This window comes from Taudactylus pleione, unplaced genomic scaffold (genome assembly GCF_031769625.1).
Source record: "Taudactylus pleione unplaced genomic scaffold, aTauple2 ptg000528l, whole genome shotgun sequence".
In the NCBI taxonomy this organism is placed as follows: domain Eukaryota; kingdom Metazoa; phylum Chordata; class Amphibia; order Anura; family Myobatrachidae; genus Taudactylus; species Taudactylus pleione.
In genome coordinates this window covers 297705-319730 of record NW_028284930.1, presented here as the reverse complement: position 1 = coordinate 319730, position 22026 = coordinate 297705, and the positions used below count along the sequence as shown (strand labels likewise).

The following is a 22026-nucleotide window of genomic DNA, read 5'->3' as shown; positions in this document are numbered from 1 at the left end:
ATCTGTACTTCCTATAGCACCGAGCTGCTTACTTCCTCCCCCTGTAGCCAGGCCCTCCTCCTCCTCTTCCTCTGTTGGTTCCTCTGTAGCAGACACAAGTCTTCTGAGCATCTGCCACTAGGACTGGCTATTCAGGTGATGTCACTTTCCAGCAACCCCTGTGCATCCAGTCACAGCCTCTGCATGGTATTATAATAAGCATATTACTCTGCCTCCATGGGGATGTATGAGAGAGCCATAGTGTATATATGGGGAGGATAGAGAGATTACAAAGGTAAACAGGGAGGATTCCGCACAATAACATAATTAGAATTATTATGACCAACCATCTATGTCTATAAATAATTTATACATCCCAAAGTTGTTGGTGGTGCTCCCAGAGCCTAAATATAACAGAATATTTGAACAAAGAAAAAGTAAGGTTATTCTTGGGGCACACTTACATAAGAATTCTTAGAGTAAAATATAACTTTTATTAGTATAGTAAAACATACCAGATACATACATATTGTTGTTGGCGAAAATATAGTGGACAATTTCTGCAGAGTACCCCACACCAAATGAAGGGTACCAGTAAATGTGCTTAATTATGAAATGACACAGCAAATACCATAAGATTCGGTATATAGGCTACACAGTATGCATTCCTGTGATCCCCATTAAACAGTACAATATATGTCTACAGAACCTGGTATTCTTAAGTGGTCCCCCACATTAATACTAACCAGGCCTATCACTGGATCGCTTCCAAGATCAGACGGATTTGGGCATAATCAGTGAAGTATGACTGTAGACCATCGCTACTGAAAATATATGGGGATTCACCCTATGCACACGGTCTGAGCCTATTATAAAATGTAGGACTATTCTCAACGGAGAGGTCCAATTGCTAGTTCATTGCTGTCAAGACAGGTGATGCATAGGCATGCCTTACTTGTGATGCAATCAGTTATGCATATAAAGCATAAGCATATATAACTTGTAAATAACACCACATAGATAACTGTGTCATAAAATTATAATGCCGAGTTCCATATACACATAGAAAAATAGGAACTCTACCCTTAGTGACAGATGAAGTAACAGAGCCTAACACAGCACATTAAATATTCATGTACTGAATGCAATCATCACAAAAAAATTGAGACATCATTGAAAATATGTTATAGATAATAGTGATATTCTGTGATAGCTGCAACTGACACTCCTTTCCCAGATAAATCTCTTATGAATAAACAATCAAAATCCCATGTTATTGCTATGCTGAGGCGAAGTAGCATACAGCCTCAGTATCCTATTAACATGTCACACATAAGAAAAGAGGGATGCATAGAAAATAGCTACATTAGATGGAAAGTGAACTAGGTAGCAGGGATGCGTTGTATAGAGTAGCAATAGAGAGATAACTATGGAGAGGAGATATTCAATATAAGGTAAGCTATGACTTCATAAGTCAAACCAGCTGGCCAGAGATGGTAATCTGCCAGTTTTAATACGTTACCAGTGTGGGGAAAACAATGGAGCCCAGTCCGTGCACTGACTGGGTTATCCTGGATATCAGCAGACTGTGATCAAGCCTCGATGCGGGCGAAACGCGCGTCCTCCTTCTTCATATGACAGTCTAAGAATTCTTATATAAGTGTGCTCCGAGGATAGAGAGATACAATGTGGGATAGGGACATAGTAAGAGAGGAATAAGAAGTGTGTAAGCTGGGTATAAACCATACGATGGTGCGACCCAGCACCTGTGCGATGTAACGATATATCACGCGCTCTGTACACACTGCACGATCCAATGTATGACGGTGCGATGTATCATTACATGCTGTGTGTAACTGCATCACATTGCTCAATGCATCATCCCATCTGCCATGCAGAGCAGCCGATGAGACAATGAAATGAACGACCATTGTGAATGACGGATCGGGCGTACACACTACTGATGTGTATAATATATTGTTCTGATTCGCGTCAGTCATATGATACATTGTATATTGTGTACCCAGCTTATGAGGGACAAATACAGGTTGGAAAGAGTCATAGGTGGAAGAGTCAGAGTGATGGTGACCAACAAGTGAGGAGGGGATAAAGCATATTGTACAAGGGTGTGTGTATGTATATGTGTATGTGTATATGTATATGTGTGTATATGTCTGGCTGTGTGTATGTATATGTGTATATGTCTGGCGGTCTGTATATATGTCTGGTTGTGTCTATGTATGTATGTGTGTGTATATGTGGCTGTATGTATGTATATGTTTGTATATGTCTGGCTGTGTATGTATATGTGTGTGTATATGGATGTGTGTATGCATATGCGTGGCTGTGTGTGTATATTGCTGTGTGTATATGGCTGTATGTATGTATATGTGTGTGTATGTATATGTGTGGCTATGTGTATGTATGTATATTTGTGTATATGGCTGTATGTATGTATATGTATGTGTGTATGTATATGTGTGTGTATATGGATGTGTGTATGTATATGTGTGGCTATGTGTGTGTGTATATAGCTGTGTGTGTGTGTGTATATATATATATATATATATATATATATATGTGTGTGGCTATGTGTGTTTTCTGGCCTGAAATTATTTCCTCTTTTTATCCACCTAAGATTTGGGTGTGTACATAATATTCTGTAATCAGTGGTGGCCGTTGCTGGTATAATCAGTAGGACAAGTGTAATGAAGGCAGTGGTGTGACAGCTGTTCTGCCACTGATTATAATGTACCTCATTCCCCACACTGTAATCTCCTATGTCTCAGAGTCTCTATCACACACAATTACACAGAGTGTTACATCAGCTCAGTGATAGATCTTACATTGCAGCCTCGATCTCAAGACGGTTTGTATTTGAAAGGGGATCGAATAGGTCACCACCGCTGGCGTAGCCCATGACGAAGGCCAAGATGTTCTGTTACATGTCGATGCTGGATTATTGGCTGAGACAAGATCAGTTTAAAATTGAATCACAGCGACACCATCTTTCGACTGGCCAGCAAGACTCCATTTTGCGAATGGCCGCCTAAGCGCCATTTTAGATAAACTCACACTTTAGTACATGTGGCGATATTACTATTAGCATCATGCGATTGCATCTGTGACCATCGCCATAAGTTACGGCGATTCACCAAAAGCCCATTTCATGACTTTACGTAGTTTGGGTGCTCTGGGTAAAGTGTATATTATTATAATTCCCCTAAAGGATATATTTTCAAAATTGGATTGCATTAGTTAAACAGAGCAAATGGCCACGTGACAACTAGCCTGTGTAGATAATCTTCCTGGATATAACGTATGCTCTCACTCCAGGTGGCCTTGCTCGAATACACACCTTACATTAGCAGGCTTCCTGCAATAAAATACCTTCAAAGCCAAGAGTGTTATCTGAGGTTTGGGTCTTGTAGCTGTGCTAATTTGCATTTACACAAGAGTCTGGGAGAACAAAGGACTTTACTTTTGAGCCTGGGAAGGGTGGGGGCTGCTGAGAGAGGGGGGCATGTGGAACTATAAGGCTCAGCATTCCACACTGCTAGGTGTTCACTTAGTTTAAGTGAGATTTAAGTGCACCATTTCTCATACACACATTAATACGCACAATTGCGCTGGTAACTAATCGCATATTAGCAAATGCATAAGATCCTGTATGAAAATGCTGTTTGTTAGTTTCATGCGCACACATCTGCCCCAAGTTAACTAGCATCTTTACATCACACCCTGCATACTTACACATTACATATTTACATAAAAGGTTTAATAAGCTTTAAAGTATAAGATTTAAGTTTGTTCAGTTAGTATAAATGCTGTGAAATAAAGATTATTTGGTAATTAAGGTTTTATACATGATAAGTAAGCCGTGTTTGGTATTGTACTGATGCGTACTCTTTCAACAGAATTCTGGTATTATCGGTGTGGAGATCACATCATGCATTCTCAACTTATGGATCGCAGAGACTTCAAGCAAAAAATGTATATTATATGAACAACTGTTAGGATGTTGCATGGGGCGGGAAACCAGAGACCCTCAGCTGTTGGAGGCTGGGTTGTGCCTATTTGAATCAGCTTGTTAAATGCTCTGTAACAGATGCATCCCCCTTGAGGACCAATGGCATCAGCAACAAACTTCTCTATTGTGTTGTCTATTTCTGGGGGGTATAAATATGTGTGCTCCAACACTGGGTCTTAGTCTTTTGTGCTGAATGCTGATTGACGAGGGGTTTCTTGCTGATGCCTAACATCTGGACCAGAGAAAGCTGCGTATGTATAATTGTACTTGGGTCTGTATAATCTCTTTGCGCTAAGATTATATGAGGATCATAGCGTGTAACTGCTGTACTTTTACGTGATTAATACTTTGTGCTTTGGAACCACAGATTCTAGGTCTGAAGTCTTTATTTACTGTATGACTGTGTACACAAAATAGCGTCATCCTTAGAGGTTTATAGGAAGGATATTAGAAGGTATAGGCAGGGGTATAAGAGGTTCAAAGGCAGTTTTCTTATACAGGACACAGACAGAACAGATTAGTCTTTACTGTTAAACTGGCCATCCACTATGCAATTTTCTGTCAGATATCTGTCCAATCTAGCTGGTTGGAATGAAAACCTGGTAATGTATGGGAGCAAATGGCAATCATCCATTTGCTCAGAAACACTGCAAAATAGCAAAAAAGGTTGTTCAGGCAAATTGGTTAAAACACACAAATGTAACCAATTGGAACAATTTTTTTTGTCCTTTTTTTCACTGTTTAAAACCATATGTTCGACTGTCATTTGCTCCCATACATTACCAGGTTTTCATTCCAACCAGCCAGATTGGCCAGATACCTGACATAAAATTGTATAGTGGATGCCCAGCTTTACAGTGACCTGATCTGGTGCTCAGAGCCTACAGCAGGCGCCGCGCTCTCCACCATCTGTTACACAGTGACCGTTACTGTAACTGATTGTAACTGTGGGGAACCTGGTGACATAAACGGAGCTGACATATGTGACATTATGTGACTTATCTTACACCCAGCTCTGATAATGTACATGTCATCCGCATGTCCTACAGTATAACACTGTGTGTACGGACACAATGGGGGTGAGGTATGATTAATAAATACAACACAGAATGTGTCTCCTCTGACCTCTCCTGCCTGCATGTGCACTGTGTACATACATGTGGGTAAGCCCGCATACTGCATACATTTCCCAGGACATCACATGATATGAGGGAGGGATGTCTCTGTAGATCCGGCCTGTGTGTGCACTGTGTACATACATGTGAGTAAGCCCGCATACTGCATACATTTGCCAGGATAATACATGATATGAGGGAGGGATGTCTCTGCGGATCCGGCCTGGAATGTGTTAGGTATAAAACAAGCCTGTCCTGACTAAGCACAGCCGCTAATGTCCCACACTCCTCATTACATCACTGTTCCCCAATGACTGCTTCCTAATCTGCTTGTTACCTCCTATAAGGGACCATTTATCAAAGTTTATTTGAGGTAAAATCCCAGGAGTTTACCTCAAATACTAAGTATCCCCCGTATGTTTGAAGGAGGGACCGCAGTAGGTATCTCGATATCTGCTGTAATCCCTGCATTGCCGCTGGGAGCCACCTCCCCATATAGGTTTATATGGGAGAAGCGATGCTGCCAAATGTACCAATATCCGGAATGCGATGCATTCCGGATATTGGCCCCGGCAGCTAACGCCATCTGAAGGTGGCGTTAGCCGCTGTAGCCTATGGGCTACACCGCGCACTATTAGCCAGCGGAGGGATCCGCTGGAACCCTCCCCGCCTATGGCACACCACCCCCTGCAGTGGCTGCCCGGTCTCTGGAGACATTGCAGGGTCGGGTTCCTTTCGGAGCCCGTGGCCCTGCATGTCCCGGATGATACATCAGGCCAAATAGATGGCTTTTTGCAAAGCCATCAGGGGCATTACTGGCATGCCCTGATCGCTTTGCAAAAGCGATCCTTGATAAATGGGTCTATTGTGATTATACAATACAAGACCTGGGCCTGATTCTGTCACACACAATAGTATCTGCAGCAGCGTCTATTGGTGGTCTCCCGCCTGTGAGTTTATGCACATGGCATACAGACTCCTTCCCTGGTGTACATCCATGTGGCTGAATGTGCAAGAACTGATATGCCCACTAAGTGCCCGGGGTCTCAGTAATATGATTGGTGCATCCTGATATGTCACCATCAGTGGCACCATCAGCCTTATGGCAGGTGCAGTGTCTCCATGTGACTATGGCCTCATATGCCTACGGCTGTGTACTCACCCTGAGCGGCCTATTTTATAGTCAACTCCCTCTGCGATCATCACTTTTCCCCATCATTCCTAATACTGGGCATCTCCATCTCACCAGCAGCTGTGTACGCGCACACTGTGTAAAGCAGGCGCAGTAACGGTTACCGATCCCTGGGGGATAAAATTAATTGGCTGGTATGCCTGGATATCCCGGACTTTTCTCTACTTCCACACCAATTTTGGACCATTTAGACCCTCAGGTGGCGGAGAAACGGTCAGTCAAATAAGGGCGCCCTAGCAGCAACCAGGCCCGCTTTAAGTCAATGGGAATGTTCCCTCACTTTGTCAGCTTGCGGTTACCGATCCCAGAGGGATACAATCAATTGGCTGGTATGCCTAGATAGCGCTGACCTTTCTTTACTTCCACACCAATTTTGGACCCTTAGGTGGTGCCGCATATGCACATAACACCGGATTCTAGGGATCGCATCGGCTGCAGCCCCTAGATGCCGGGGATGGTTGCCGAAAGGCAGAGGAGCAGCTTCCCACTAGAATCACGCTCCCTGCTAATCGCAGCCCAGACTGGCAGTCCCAGAGGGAGAAAGCACCTCCTCCTAGCACTACCTGTCCTGTGTATGACTGTCAGGTAACCCATCCAATGGGAAGTCACTGTCAGTCACAGACTGCAACTCACTCACTAAGGAGGCAGATTTTACTGGGAGGGGACTTCAGCCCCTAGGTAAAAACCATCACTGGATAGAAGTATTACACATGTGACTCATTCCTAATACAGCAATATAAAGAACAAAGCAGAGCAATCAGTGGACCACAAGGATGAGTGTAATATACATGGTCATAACTCAGTCTGGAATGTCAGGAGACTATGGCCCTGATTCAGAGCCGGACGCTCTGACCAGAGCGCTCGCTCTGAATCAGGGCCCTCCTCCATTAATATGGAGCATCCTCCTGGACGCTCATATAGCTGTGGGTCACCACCCACAGCATATACAAGCGTGCAAAAAGATGGTCGCGATGGTCTTGACCATCGCGACCATCGGAACTGCGAGTGAAAGCCTGCGGTTGGGTTTCCCAACCGCAAGGCCAGGAGTGATTTGGGCTCTATCAGAGCCAAAATCACTCCCACTGACATCACTAGTGATGTCAGCGGGGCCTGCTTCATACGGTAGGCGTTCCCTTGGGAATACCTCCGTCTGGCAGGCACGCCCCCGGCACGCCCACCAAAGGGGGCGTGCTGTCAGTCACCATCGACAGCACGCCCCCTTTGATGAGACACTCCGAGCGAAGGAAAGTCCTTCGCTCGCCGGGTCTCGCGCATGCGCACGACGGAGCTCCCTCCATCGTGCGCATGCGCAGTGGGGATCAACGACCCACTTGCGAGCATACTGCCGCTCGCGAGTGGGTCGGAATGACCCCCTATGTACTAAGAAGGGGCTCCCAGATGTGGCTTGTAGAGCTCTCCTCTCCACCAGAGCTTTCTCCTTCTCACTCTCTGACATCCCTCTGTTGTTCAGGACCTTTATGGCTACTTCTTTCATTGTGATGTTATTGTATGCCAGCAGGACCTGTATGTATCAGTGATACAGAGATGTTACAGGGTCAGGAGCACAAATGGCTGCCACTATGTATGTAGAACAAGGCTGGTTCTCCCTTTTTAAATTGTCGCTTTAAAAAAAAAAAAGGGCAGATTGGCTGGGATCTCGGTGATGCCTGCTTCTCGTAGGCTATTATATTTCCCCATAGAGCTGTTATAGGGTCAGGAAATCTAACCTGAAAAAGAGTACAGGCTGATTTCCACATTTTCTCTAAAAAAATTATCGCACGAATGTGTCTTTGCCGCTTTTGCAATAGGGTAGCCCGATACACGTGAGCGCACATACATGTGAAAAGTGTCATGTGCAGGCAAACGGTGCGATACGTTTCCACCTGTGAAAAGTTAGGAATAGAGTAAGAAAGAGCAGGTAACTGCGCATCTTGATGAAAACCTGTTGCTATTCAGGGGGGCAGATACTATGTGCAGAGAGATTAGATTTGGGAGGGATGTTGCTAAACTGAAATCAGTGTTGTATTTTAAAAATAAAGCATTTGTGGACTACATGGAAAAGCAGCTACTATTTACCCCACATGAAAAAAAAAAATTCTTTGCACCCCTTCTAAATAAAGTCTTACTACTCCATAGTTGCCCTGGCCGATCTCACAGTGTAATGAGAGGCGTCCCCGGGGCAGGCTGGTGAGGTGCTGCTTGGTCCTGGTGTAGTAAGATAAGGCACAGATTATTCATTTGTTGTTTAACAGGATATGCAGACAGGGCCATTTCTAGGGGCGGGCGACCCGTGCAATCGCACGGTGCGCGCCGCCTCTGACCCCTGCCTGTGAACTTCCGGGCACCCACTGAGATTCATTTACCAACACAGAGCAGCCGTAGATGGAGGCTGGAGCTTACGTGTGACCTCTGGCGTCTGGCTCCTGCAGTGTGCACTATGGGAGAGACCTCATGATGTCTTTCCCATAGTGCAGAGGAGCAGCCGAGCGCAGCGGATGGCGGAGCAGGGCTTAAAGTAAGTATTAGAGTATTTTTTTTTGTGCAGGCGGCTTTTACTAGGGACAATACTTGGGGGGGCACGTCTACTGGGGAAGCACTACCACTGGGGGCACCCGGGCACTACTACTGGGAACATTATGCGGGGGCACTTCTACTGGGGCAGCGACTACTACTGGGGGCACCTGGGCACTACTACTGGGGACATTACAAGGGGGGCACTTCTACGGGAGCAGGCACCACTACTGGTGGCACCCGGGCACTACTACTAGGGACATTACTCTGAGAGCACTTCTACTGGGGGAGGCACCACTACTGGGGGCACCCAGGCACTACTACTGGGGACATTATTCGGGGGGCACTTCTACTGGAGGTATTGCTTAAGAGGCACCACTACTGGGACATTGCTTAGGAGGCACCACTACTGGGGGCATTACTCAGGGCCCAGGGACACTACTACTGGGGGCACTACTACTTGGGGCTTTACTACTTGGGGCTCTACTACAGAGGGAGCAGTACTATTGGGAGTACTAATACAGGGGCATTAATACTGGGGAATTTATACAGGGGACACTACTACAGGTGGCAATACAAACTGGGGACACTACTAGAGGGACCATTACTATTGGGGGCATTACTACAGGGGCATTACTGATGGGGGCACCACTCCTGGGGGCACAACTAATGGGCACATGGTATAGGGAGAACCACTCCTGGGGGCACTACTACTGGGTGCACTGCATAAAGGGCACCACTACTGTGGTCTCTGCATAAGTTGCTCTACCACACTGGACACTGCATAAAGGGCATAAATACAAGGGGGACTGCATAATGGCCACAAATACAGGGGACACTGCATATGGGGACAACTGCAGGGAACACTGCATAATGGGCACTTTTGCCTGAGAGCCAGTGGGGAGGAAGCCTAAGACCTGTCAGGCTGGAATGGCAAGGGAGGGGGCTGGAATGAAGTGTATATTATGTGAATTTTTTTTCAATGTGTTTTATGTGGTTCTGGATTTCAAAATGTATTTTATGTGGTTATGGATTTAATAATGTATTTGAGGTGGATGTGGTTTTAAAACGTAGTTTATGTGGCTCCGGCTATTCCAATATATTTTATGTGGAAGTGGTTTGTTGCAGTATAATCCTGAAGTGGCTTTCTCAGGGGATCATTCAGACCCGCTTGCGAGCAAAGGTCGCTCGCAAGCAGGTCGATGTTGTGCGAATGCGCATGCGTACGACGGAGGGAGCTCCGTCGTGCACATGCGCGTGACCCAGCGAGCGATGAGAAATACGTCGCTCTGGGTCTCGCACCAAAGGGGGCGTGCTGTCGATGGTGACTGACAGCACGCCCCCTTTGGTGGGTGTGCCGTGGGCGTGGCTGCCAGCCGGAGGCTTCCCATGGGAACACCTACCGTCTGAGTCCGGCCCCACTGACATCAGTAATGATGTCAGTGGGAGTGACTTTGGCTCTGATAGAGCAGGAGTTGATCCACAGCAAGAAGCACGATGCAGGGTAACATGATGCAGGTTTGCAGGAGTAGGGCTAGCAGCAGAGTACAGGACCAAGGTCAGAAGCACAGGAACTAACTTATAGCTGAAGCTGAAAACACAGGAGTTGCACTGGCCAGGAAACTAGCAGGATTACCAGGTATTGCTGTAGCAGGATGTCTGGATTGCCAGTTATTGCTGTAGCATGTTTTCTGGATTGTCAGGTATTTCTGTAGCAGGTTTTCTGGATTGCCAGGTATTTCTGTAGCAGGTTTTCTGGATTGCCAGGGGAGATGAACTGGTTTGGGAACTAGCAGGTTTTCTGAATGTACCAGGGGTTGCTGTCAGCAGGAGCCAGGGATACACTTGTACACAGAAACAGCATGAACCATACACCACGGGAAGTAACAAGATGTTCAGGCCCAGAATGCTATCAGGGGAGGATATATATACCCTGGGTCTGGCTGCAATTGGTGGATATGGACAGGTGGTCTGGCAGTAGCATTCTGAGTGGTGGAAGGCACAACATGTAGAGAGAGTATTCATCTCTGCAGCACTGAGTCAGAACTACACCTGTGATTCCAATCAGGGCTAGCAGTGTTCACAGACAGTAAAGGACCCAGGTGAAATAATCACTGTGGAAGGAATGCATAGAGAAGTGCTGCAGCTGCATGATCAGAACAGGTCCACCAGGCAAATTACACATACAGATCCATGGAGACAGCTGGCAGTGGTAAGTCAACAGGCAAAAGGTGAAAACTAGATAGGTTCGTGACACCACTTCTCCGTGCAACTTAGAGAAATACATGATGCCGGACAGAGTAGCTGACATGGCAGCTTTAGAACGCCCCTGTTCATGCCAATTCCAAATTAATTGCAACATATAATCCAGAATCGGCTTACCTCCCTGTCCCTCGGATGCCAGAAAACCCTGCCAATCTTTCTACGCTGCTGAATAAGTCCTCAGCGTACTTGGGGCCAGTGACATCAAAGCAAGTCTTTCGATGCCAGCTTGACAATCTGCCAGACATGCAAAGAGCACGATAAGCCAAACGTACTAGAGGCTGGGGCGAGAGACTTAAATCTATCCCACTGAAAGCGAGACAGCGTCTGCAATGTTGTTTTCCACACCTGGTACATGGCAAGCCCGGAAATCGATTTTCTTGCGCAAACACAAAAGGGATCAAATATCTCAACAAGTGCAACACCAGAGGCGATTCTGACCTCTGATTTTTAATGGCATGTACCACTCCTAAATTGTTGCACCAAAAAACAATACTCCTATTCGCAAGCTTTCCAGACCAAAGCTCGACAGAGACCATGATTGGAAAGAGTTCCAATAGCAGCATGCTTGTGGTTAAACCATGTATTATCCACGATTCAGGCCAAGGCTCTGTGCACCATTCACCTTCCAAGAATGCACCAAAACCTAACGTACCCAATGCATCAGTAAATAACTGAAGCTCGTAATTATCCACCATCGCTGGAAGCCATATTCTTACCCCATTAAATTCCCACAGGAAAATAAGCCATACTCGATGGTCCTTCCGCATGTCTTGGAATATGCAAACTAAGTTGTGAGATTTTGCCACCCCCGCTGTGGAACGCTCTAAACGACGACAAAAAACCCTGCCCGTAGGTATTACCCTGCAAGCGAAATTCGAAAGGCCTAGAAGAGATTGCATTTGTTTGAGTGAAAACTTTTTCGCCAACACAAAAACTTCCAAAAGTTCCCCTAACTTCCTAAACTTCTCTAATGGTAACCGGCAGAGACAGAGACCTAGTACTGTATCAATCTCAATCCCGAGGTAGTACAAACAAGTGGTCGGGCCCTCCATTTTATCCCTAGCTATGGGAACCCCAAGTACGGTAAATAATACCTGCAATGAAAATAATAATTCCCCGCAAACCGAACTTCGCTCCGGGCCTACCAACAAAAAATCATCCAGGTAGTGGGCGCCACCTCTCTGACACGTATCTGCCTGAATGCACCATTGCAAAAAAGAACTAAACCGCTCGAAAAAAGCACAGGAGATAGAACAGCCTATTGGGAGACATTTGTCAATGTAACAGTGCCCTTCCAGTTTAAAACCCATGTATTGAAAGGAATCGAGGTGAAGGTGCAGCAGCCTAAAGGCAGATTTAATATTCACCTTGGCCAGAAGTGCCCGCTTGCCAAAACCTTGCACTATCTCGAGGGCTTGTTCAAATGACTGATACCAATCCTCTGCATATAAAGCATCGTTGACTGACCCACCTTCCGGGTAAGAAAGATGCTGGATTAAACTAAATTTTCCTTGCTCTTTTAACCACCCCCAATGGTGAGATGCATAGCTTCTGCATGGGCGGAGAGGAATAGGGCATAGGCAAATGCAGGGGTGGTTTCCATCTGCCAGGAAAACCCCCTCCCCAGCCCACACCATGACCACAATAGAAATTTTAATATAATAGATTGTTACTAGTGCTGCATGTACTTCACAGTATCACAAATGAAATAATTAGCACCACCTGTGGATCTTTTAACATGTATTAGCCAGTAATAAATAACCTGAGCACAATCTAGAAGATCTGGAAAACATGCACTGTTAGAGATGCACTGCTATAGAGCCCAATATGTACATATATGTCCAGGGCAGTGCTAGGTTCTCCTGCTGCTCCTCCAGGCTCCCGGACTTTCTCCAATAGTCTGGAATGGTGCCCACATCTAAAATAAATACGTTCAGCTCAGGCAGGATGGCCTACTGCCGCATCTGATGGCTTACTGTGATTGCTGATCCTGTATATGCTGGAATTATTACACACAATATACTTTGTATGACGCTTATTAAAGCTGGTTAAGTACTAATTCTGCCCTCTTCATTGACAGGCCACACTTGCTCTATAATTAAACATTTGGAAACCCCCCTCTGGAAATCCTGCGTTTGCCACGGCACATGCGGCCCAACTGTACCTCAGCAGTCACTTTACGCAAGGCTATGTCCGGATGCTCCCTCACGGACTGCAAGTTTCTCTTGGAAACCACATAGACTTCGCAAGTTAAAGGTAGGCAAAAACCGTTCTTAAAGCCGTCGCTCAAAAAAGCTGCCTGCCCCTGAGAGGATAGCGGCCTAACCACTTCTCCAACTAAACCAAATTGATAGGTGATACTGCCTTACTTAGGACCACCACGCAGTTCCCCGCGTTGCTCCCCTCTACCTGCACCGGCACTTCCCATACAGTGACAATCTATGGCCAGATGACCGCTACTGCACAACATGCAGATGTGCCAATATCTACACCCTGCACCTCTGCTGCAATGGGCATTATTTAAAGCATAGCATTTTCCGCGACCGACCCCTGCTGGGGTGGAACGCCCTGGAAAAGGATGCTTCCTGGCTGTGTATACCTCTGTGTGCACTTTATTCTGCTGGGTGACTTCCAGCCAGAGTTCAACATCTTTGAAGCCAAATTGGAATACATCCTGACCTTCCTGTTTTTTTCCTAAAGGTTTCGTCATAGTGACGCCAGGCATTTCCTTTAGCCGAGTTACTCATGCCATGTACTAACTGCATGTACTTCAATACATTCATGTATTTGCCCAGCCTGGTTTCTAAATAACATGCCACGAAAACATACATTCCAGTCAACCATTTTGTATATGACCGCCTAGCCTCCTCGGCCCCTGCCCCCGCTGACTTTGCCTGATCCAGCGCCTTTTTATCATCTGCAGTAATGGCAAACATGTCTACAAATTTGCTTCTTCTAATTCTGTCCCGTACTTTTGACCGCAGGCCTCTAAGAATAGCCATATTTGTGCAAGGAACCATGTCCCCAGCGGCGTCTGGAACTGGTATTTAAAACATAATGCAGGGGGGCCTGTGGCAACATCAAGGGAGCAGGGGCATAAGGAGGGGCCATTACGGGCAAGTTGTATTGCTGCCCAGTGTCCGTAAAATAAGGAGACCATCCGGTCTGTAGTAAAGGGTGGGGGATTCTAGAGCCCCTGTGCGTGCGGGCTGCCTGGGTATAAAGAACACACATGAGAAATGGCTGGAGAGGGAGGGGCATAATACACTGCCATGGGGGTGCTGGGTGCCCTGTAATGCGCAGGGGACAGTGACCCCCTGTTGTTAAAAAGGAGGGGGGAACTGAGCCCCTTGCTCCTATTACATGGGTTGCAGGGGATGGGCTGCTGTGGGGGGGGAGAGGCACTGGTGCGCTGCGTGGCCTGTGAGATGGCCGCCAGGGCCAGCGGGCGACAGCGTTGCTGCTGGGACCTATGTAGCGGCTTGGCGGGAGGTGCCGGAGCTACCGGCGGCACCCCTAGCCAACCATGCGGTAAGTGCTGATGGTGTGGGGGATGGAGCGCTAGTGCCGGAACCTCCGGTGCATGCACTAGATACCCCAGGCATGGCATCACGGTGCTGCGAGCCATGCCTTGTTGGAGCTGGGGCCGCGGTTGAGAGAGGCCTGGCTGCCTCAACCAAGCGGCAGCGGGGGTGCTGATCAGCGGGGACGGGGCATAACTGGGCCAGAAACAACAGTGGAAGAGCGGGATAATGAAAAGCGGAGGAATTGGGCAGCAGCAGGGGGGGAATACTGGTGGACAAAAGGTTAGGGAGGAGTGTATTCAAATGATGTGGTACTTAGCCAGGCTTGAAATCAAACTGTCAAGAGGAAATGGCTGCTCAAACTTGGCTTTTCATATGAAATGGGGGAGGTCTTGCCCACTGCTGTGCTATCATAGGCCTATAATTCTAACTGACAAATCCTAGCTGCGCCCTCTAAACCCTTAACCCCCTAACTACAGAATCCAGCAAAACCCATAACAAAATAGGGATGCTTATTTTTCCTCAAACTTAATTTAATTTAAGTATTCAGAATCTTAAATGCTCTGCATGCATGGATAAAAATGTGTATATTCAACCAGATGCATACTTGTAGACTGCCCCTGCTTGCACAATTCGCTTCACAGTTACCATCATTATCAATGCACACTTAACCAGCATTATCCCTGATGCAAAAGATCTATATACAACAGCCATAATTGCTTGTATGCAGTGCCAAAGAGAGATCTGCAGGGCCTTGGTACTTTCGGGGTTACAGCCTAATGTATGGAGGTGTAGCCATGCCTCCTTACAAAGGAAAATAACAACAAAATAGTAATTGCTCTGTGCCCCTCAGCCAGTGGCAAATGTAGAGGGGCATGATCAGTGTGATCCCAGCCCCCCACACAGCCAGAGGAGACTGCTGCTGCCACTCATAGGTAAGGAAAGGGGTGGGCGGCATACACAAGCCCCTCCATCATGCCCTGGCCCAGGTAAATAGTATCTCCCTCTTAGCACCCATGTGTTTATGTGCAACTTGTCAAGATGTCACATGCATAGTGGAGACCCATTTGCTGTTTCAATTCAAATATTGTAGTTCTTAATCATTATCACAGTGGGAGCAGGATGTACTACACTTCTCATCAGGGCCGTATTAAGTCGGGGCAGCAGGGGCGGTCGTCCCGGGGCCCCCACACACAGAGGGGCCCCACCATTAGAGCATGCTGATGGCACAATTTCCCCTGTGCTATCATGGCTAAAGTGGGGGCAGAGTCAATACGGCAAGCACCGCCCCTATATGACCCGCGAATAACGGCACGAGGGGGTGGAGCCTAATTAAAGGAACAGTAGCTGCATAAAATGTAAGCGTATGTGTACTGTTTTATTGTTTATGTATGTGTATGTATGTCTATGTGTTTATATGTATGTGTTTATATATGTATGTGTATGTGTTATTGTGTATACAGCATGTGTATACTGTATGTGTCAGTGTATGTATGTGTTCATGTGTATATATGTGTTAGTGTGTATACTGTATATGTGTGTTAGTGTGTATGTTATATATAATATATACATTTTGCTACACATATATGTATGGGTGTGTATGTTATATATATAATATATGTTTGCAACATATATATTGCATGTAGAAAACCTCAGAAAATCCTGCCCAGTGGACCTTGTTCCCGGATGGGGGCTGAGCTGCCACTGATCTGTGTTCTGAATGCAATAGCACAGTCAGCGCTGCTACAGAGAGCACAGAGCGGCTCCCAAGTCCCCTCATCAGCATCTCCCCCTTTTCTGTGTGACACATCATGTCCGTGACGCTGATCACTGATGTAGGACTTCAGGAGCCGCTCTGCACTCTATGCAGCAGCGCTGACTGTGATGCTGCATTCACAGCACAGAGCCAGAAGGTAAATAATAAGGAGGGGAAGGGGTAGGCTCCATGTGGCTTGGTGGGGGCCTCCACAACTTAGTTGCCCCAGAACCCCCACAAGCCTTAAAAGAGCTGTCCTTTGCAAAGAGTGGACTTCCTGGTATATGACCCAGAAGTCCCTTCTGCAATCCAGAGCTTGGTACAGAACATATGGAAATGTAGCCAAAATTCTGAAAACATGAGATTTCAAAGTTTGGACACATTTTTTCAAATCCCATATGGACTCCTTTATATATGTAGGTACATCTAGAGTACAGATGAATGTCCAGATCACTGATATGGTCAAGCCCCATAAGAGATGCATGGGCTAAGGCAGTAGCTATGTTGTTGCCCAAAATAGTACTATGGGCCTGATTCTAAGCAGGTCGATGGCCAGGCAGTGCACACTGCGCGTGCGTGAGCCCCGCAGCGAGCGAGAACTTCACTCACTCGGGGCTCGCAGCAAAACAGGGCAGCTGTCGATGTTGATCGACAGCTCGCCCCTTTTTGTGGGAGGGGAGGTAGGAAGGAATGCCTGCTGTTTGAGGGCCGCTTTACTGACATCACTCGTGATGTCAGTAGTGAGCTTCCTGCTCTATTAGAGCAGGAAGCTCACTAGGGCTTGCGGGAATGAGACCCTACCACAAGGGTCTCGTCGCAAACCTGATGGTCGTGATCATTGCGACTATCACCTGGCCACTCGCAAAAGTTGTGGGTGGTCACCCACAGCTTAGCGGCAAGGAGGCCGGTTTAAAAAAAAAGAAGCCGCTGCCCTGATTCAGAGCGAGCGCTCGCTTTTTGCGAACACCTCTGAATCAGGCCCTATGGCCATTGGTCGCCTATTGTTCACCTTTCCTCTTTCTATTAAATATCTTCATATTGGAGTACATGTTATGACCAGATTTTACCCTTTTCTCTCTTTACAAAACTTTTGGGAATTTTCCACTTAAATGAACAATTACTGGAAATAAGATGAATACATTGGATATTGGTCATAATAAAAATGTTGTTATCAAATATCACCACTTCAAATAAGTGGCATAATTCAGCTATTAATGAGTGCTGGTAATTTTTTGTAAATTAATAACAGGCTACAGCTACTTAACCACTTGGGCAATAAAATCACTAACTATAGTACTTTAAATGAATTAGATTACATAAGAATCAATTACATCCATTATTGGTTTAGCTACAAAGGTTTACACACAAATCATATTGAGAATCCTACTTTTGGTGTTTTTTTATTCACTCCTAGAGTAACCCCCTTTGTAAAATTTCTCTATTTTGGGGTCCCATTCATCAATGAAACATAACCCTTTTAGCACTTGTTACGGGGTTATGTCCTCCTTTTAATATTTAACAAACAGCGGTAAACTTAAATTACAGCTGTTTGTCACTGTATCGCTTATACCATCTGTAGATGGCGAGAGAATTACAGTCCACAATGCTAGCAATAGTAACCAAGCAACAACCTTTCCGGCTTCTGCAAAACCTTCCAGGCTTTACCATGTCCCCACCGGAGACATGATCAGCAGCCCATCACTGGCAGTGGTAGGATGCCAGCAACAGAGTAGAAGATGTCACTAATGAGAGGGACATAGTTGGACCTTACTGTAGGGGTAAATAAAGTTAAATACCAGTGGCATATTCATTTGTATCACTACAATACTAAACAAAATATGTCGCTGTTATTAAAGTTCATTGGTAAATGGGGTTAAGTTGTATAATGGTGTCTTCTAGATTACTATTGATCTTTTGTACCCTCAACAAGTGGGCCAATGGTAGACCACTTTTTAGTGGTTTGGGGTGATGACTGCTAGAGAAAACTAATGTGTTACTGAGTTGGTTTTGTGTACAAAGATGTGAGGACCTTGTTATATTTAATGATAATTTTGACATCAAAGAAATTAATGGTGTTCTTATTGATGTTATAGACTGTATACTGCAATATGCCAACCTATTATTGCTATAAAAGATTCCTTAGTACCTCCACTCAATTGTCTGGCTCATGTGATTATGTCATCAGAAAACACCACTTACATTCACTTGGGAGGCCTGATGGAGCATGGACAGAGGTGATGAATGTTAGTAACTATGTATTCATCCCTGATGAAATTATTGAAATGTTGGGAAAATAAATTCTGTCTTCACGTGTTTCTGGTACCCTCAGTGCTGCCATACTTGTATGTCTCTTTATTTAGACAACAGGGCACTATCTAACTATCTATCTAACGATATATCTATTTCTCTATCTTTTCTTTGGTACACACTATACTTGCATGCTTCAGGAATTTCATAAAAGTTTTAATAAAATTGTGTCTGCGAGTGATGATAGCATATGCCATCAGATTTGTAAGGTTCTGTCACTCTTTTCTGATTTCCTTCCTTCTTTTCTCTCTTATTTCCTCCTCCCCCTCTCTCTGCCATTTTCTTCTTTCATCCCTCCTATCCAGGGCCGGAGCTACCATTAGGCAGCTGCCTAAGGGTGCCGTTCACCAGAGGGCGCTGCTGAGTCCACAAGACTATAAAATGTAAAATGCAATCCTCTGGTCTAATCAGCAGCAATCACCACTCTCTGCCTCGACTCCACTATGATCTTTCACCTTCACCTCATACATGACCCGTCTTACTGGCTACTCACCACACAAAGTCAGCAGCAGGCCAAATACAGTGGTTGCTCGTTCTTTCAGCCTCAGCACTGCATAACACATGAGCGCCCACCCCCCCAGCTCTCTCCTCCCTTCTCCCATTCCTTTGAGAGAACGCGGTGATTCAAATGAAAAAAACTGCAGCTGAGCTGGCTGGGTGTCGGTAATGACAATCTTGCACTGGACCTGGTTCCCGTCTCCACCCCCATTGATAGACAAAATGTTACAAATGAAGAGTGCACTGCAAGGTACATGTCAAATTTGTCCGGAGAGGCCGCTGCTCCCAGCAGTTATGTGAGGCCTTTAGCTGTAGGGATAAAAGTAATTGATGCGACCATGCCTGGCCAGCAGTGAGAGGAACACCAAGTTTCCCAGGTTGCACACACTACTGTCTCCAGCTGGGCATCAGGCATCTCCCCTGCAGGTTTCAATACAGTCAGCAGGGCTAAACTCATGCACAGAGCACTGCTCCTTGAAATCAACATCAAGTGGGGATCTGCAAATCTGGGTGTCACCCATGCCTGTCCATCCAGCAGTAGAACTACAAATCCCATCACATCTTGTCAGCTGCATGTGCTGGGACCTATAATGCCATTGCAGCTTGAGATCTGACATGTCCTGGGTTGGTGATTGTGTGTGTACTGTATATACAGTAGTGGCCATTATTGTGGAAACCTTTTGGAAAATGTGTGCTTTTAGGGTTTAATTGCATATAACTGCATTATTTCTAAAGAAAATCCTATGAAGGTATATATCACTGGAAAGATAATTTTATACACAATATAATGCAGCTCACTGCAACTAATTATCTTTATTGCATAAAAAGTTATAGCTAAATAAATATAGGGAGCACATTTGTTGCTACTAGAATTGATAGTATAACATCTTATTTGTTTGATTATCACTAAGTTGGTCGCTGTTATTTATGTTTTATTTTACTTTAATTTCTTGAATTAAGCTGTGTAATTATATAGATGACAAGCAAAGTAAAAAGAGTTGACTATTTTATGTGAAGTAAGCAAAGGCGGCATTTAGAAACTGTGGAATAAGTTTCAACAAACTCAGTCGATTCAAAACCAGACTGGTAAAGGTAGGAAAAGATCCACAACACCATGCTGTGATAAAATAATGAAATGACTGTGCTTGAGTGACAGAAGAAAATCATCTGAGGCAATTCACAATGATTTACATGAATGTGGTGTAAACATCAGTGCCAGGACTGTTCAACGCAGACTTCAATATTTTAGATAAAATGCCAGAATTCCAAGGTAAAAGCCGCTTTTGTCTCTCAAACAGACAGAAAAGACTAGAATGGGCTAAAAAGCATATTAATTGGTCAGGAGAACAATGAAACAGTGTCACCTGGAATGATGGAACCAGAATATCCATGTTTGGTAGTGATGGAATGAAATATGTCCTCAGAAGAATTGGAGAAGATTTGCTACCTGAGTGTACAACATCTACTGTGAAGCATGCAGTTAGTGTTATGCTGTGGGGAGTGCAGTTGGGGTTAGCACACACCGCTGCTCTGCATAGCAGAGCAATGGGTAAATAGCGGGTGAATAGATGGTATGCGTACAGCATCTATCCACAGTGCAGAGATAGCCAGGGGCAGCCCAGCATCTCGGAGAGTGCTGAGGCATACCTACCACAGTGACTGAAATGGGGGTACTGCAAGACTCTACCCATTTTCCCTTTTCCTGATGTGGGGCGCGCCTTAGACACGCCAAGGGTCCTGACCCGCTGGTAACCAGTGTTGGGAGGTATGTAATTGCAGCAAAAGGCTTCCAAACTAAGTACAAATGGATATTTTGCAAAACTAAGAAATGTACTTTCCCACAGTTCAGTACGTATAAATGTTTTCAAAATGTAAATTTTGTTATAAAGTTCATTGTATTATGTTCTCAATGAATTTTCCATTGTAATGATGTATGCTTTTTGGTTTAATATTCGTATAAAACTTCAAAAATGCAAATTTTCCAAAAGGTCTCCACAATTGTGGCTACTACTGTATATATATATATATATAATTATTTTATTTAGTTTTACATTTTTTAAGCTTTTTATATGTATATGCTATACCCGTACCCACAGGGGAGCAAAGGTAGTATTGTATAGTTTTGACTAGGGCGCCTAGATACCTTGCACCGGCCCTGCTCCTATTCTTTATTTACATCTGCAGGTTTCTATGTATGACATGCCTGCCTTTATTTTTGGAAGTATGTGTTACATTTATTTCCCTCTGTAAAATTCTATAAAATAATTAGCACTAAAACTGTGTTTGCAGAAGCTGCATTTTTTATTGGAAATAATCATCAGAGAATGTCATAGGAGCATTACAGAATAATTAGATATCAATTTCTGTTTCCTAATTGAATTGCTATTTTTGTTTCATTGTTTCACATTCTATCTCTTTCCAAATAATTTATAAGTCAATGATTCTACCTGTGTTTATAGTGCAGAAATAAAAGACTATGGGCCTGATTCAGACCCACTCGCGAGCGGCTGTCCGCTCGCAAGTGGGTCGATGGTCTGCACTGAGCATGCGCACGACGGAGGGAGCTCCATCGTGCGCATGCGCCAGACACGACGAGCGAAGGACTTTCCTTCGCTCGTTGTGTCCGATCAAAGGGGGCGTGCTGTCAATGTTGATTGACAGCACGCCCCCTTTGGTGGGCGTGCCGGGGGTGTGCCTCCCTGACGGGGGCGTTCCCACGGGAACGCCTCCCGTCAGAAGCCGGCCCACTGACATCACTAGTGATGTCAGTGGGAGTGATTTTGGCTCTGATAGAGCCAAAATCACTCCGGAGCTTGCGGTTGAAAACCTCAACCGCAGGCTCCGGCTCG

The 22026-nt window shown here is 45.3% G+C and overlaps 1 pseudogene; it reads right to left on the bottom strand.

The window, feature by feature from the left end:
* Positions 1–676: 676 nt before the first annotated feature.
* Positions 677–795, bottom strand: LOC148501203 (5S ribosomal RNA; annotated as a pseudogene).
* Positions 796–22026: the final 21231 nt, after the last annotated feature.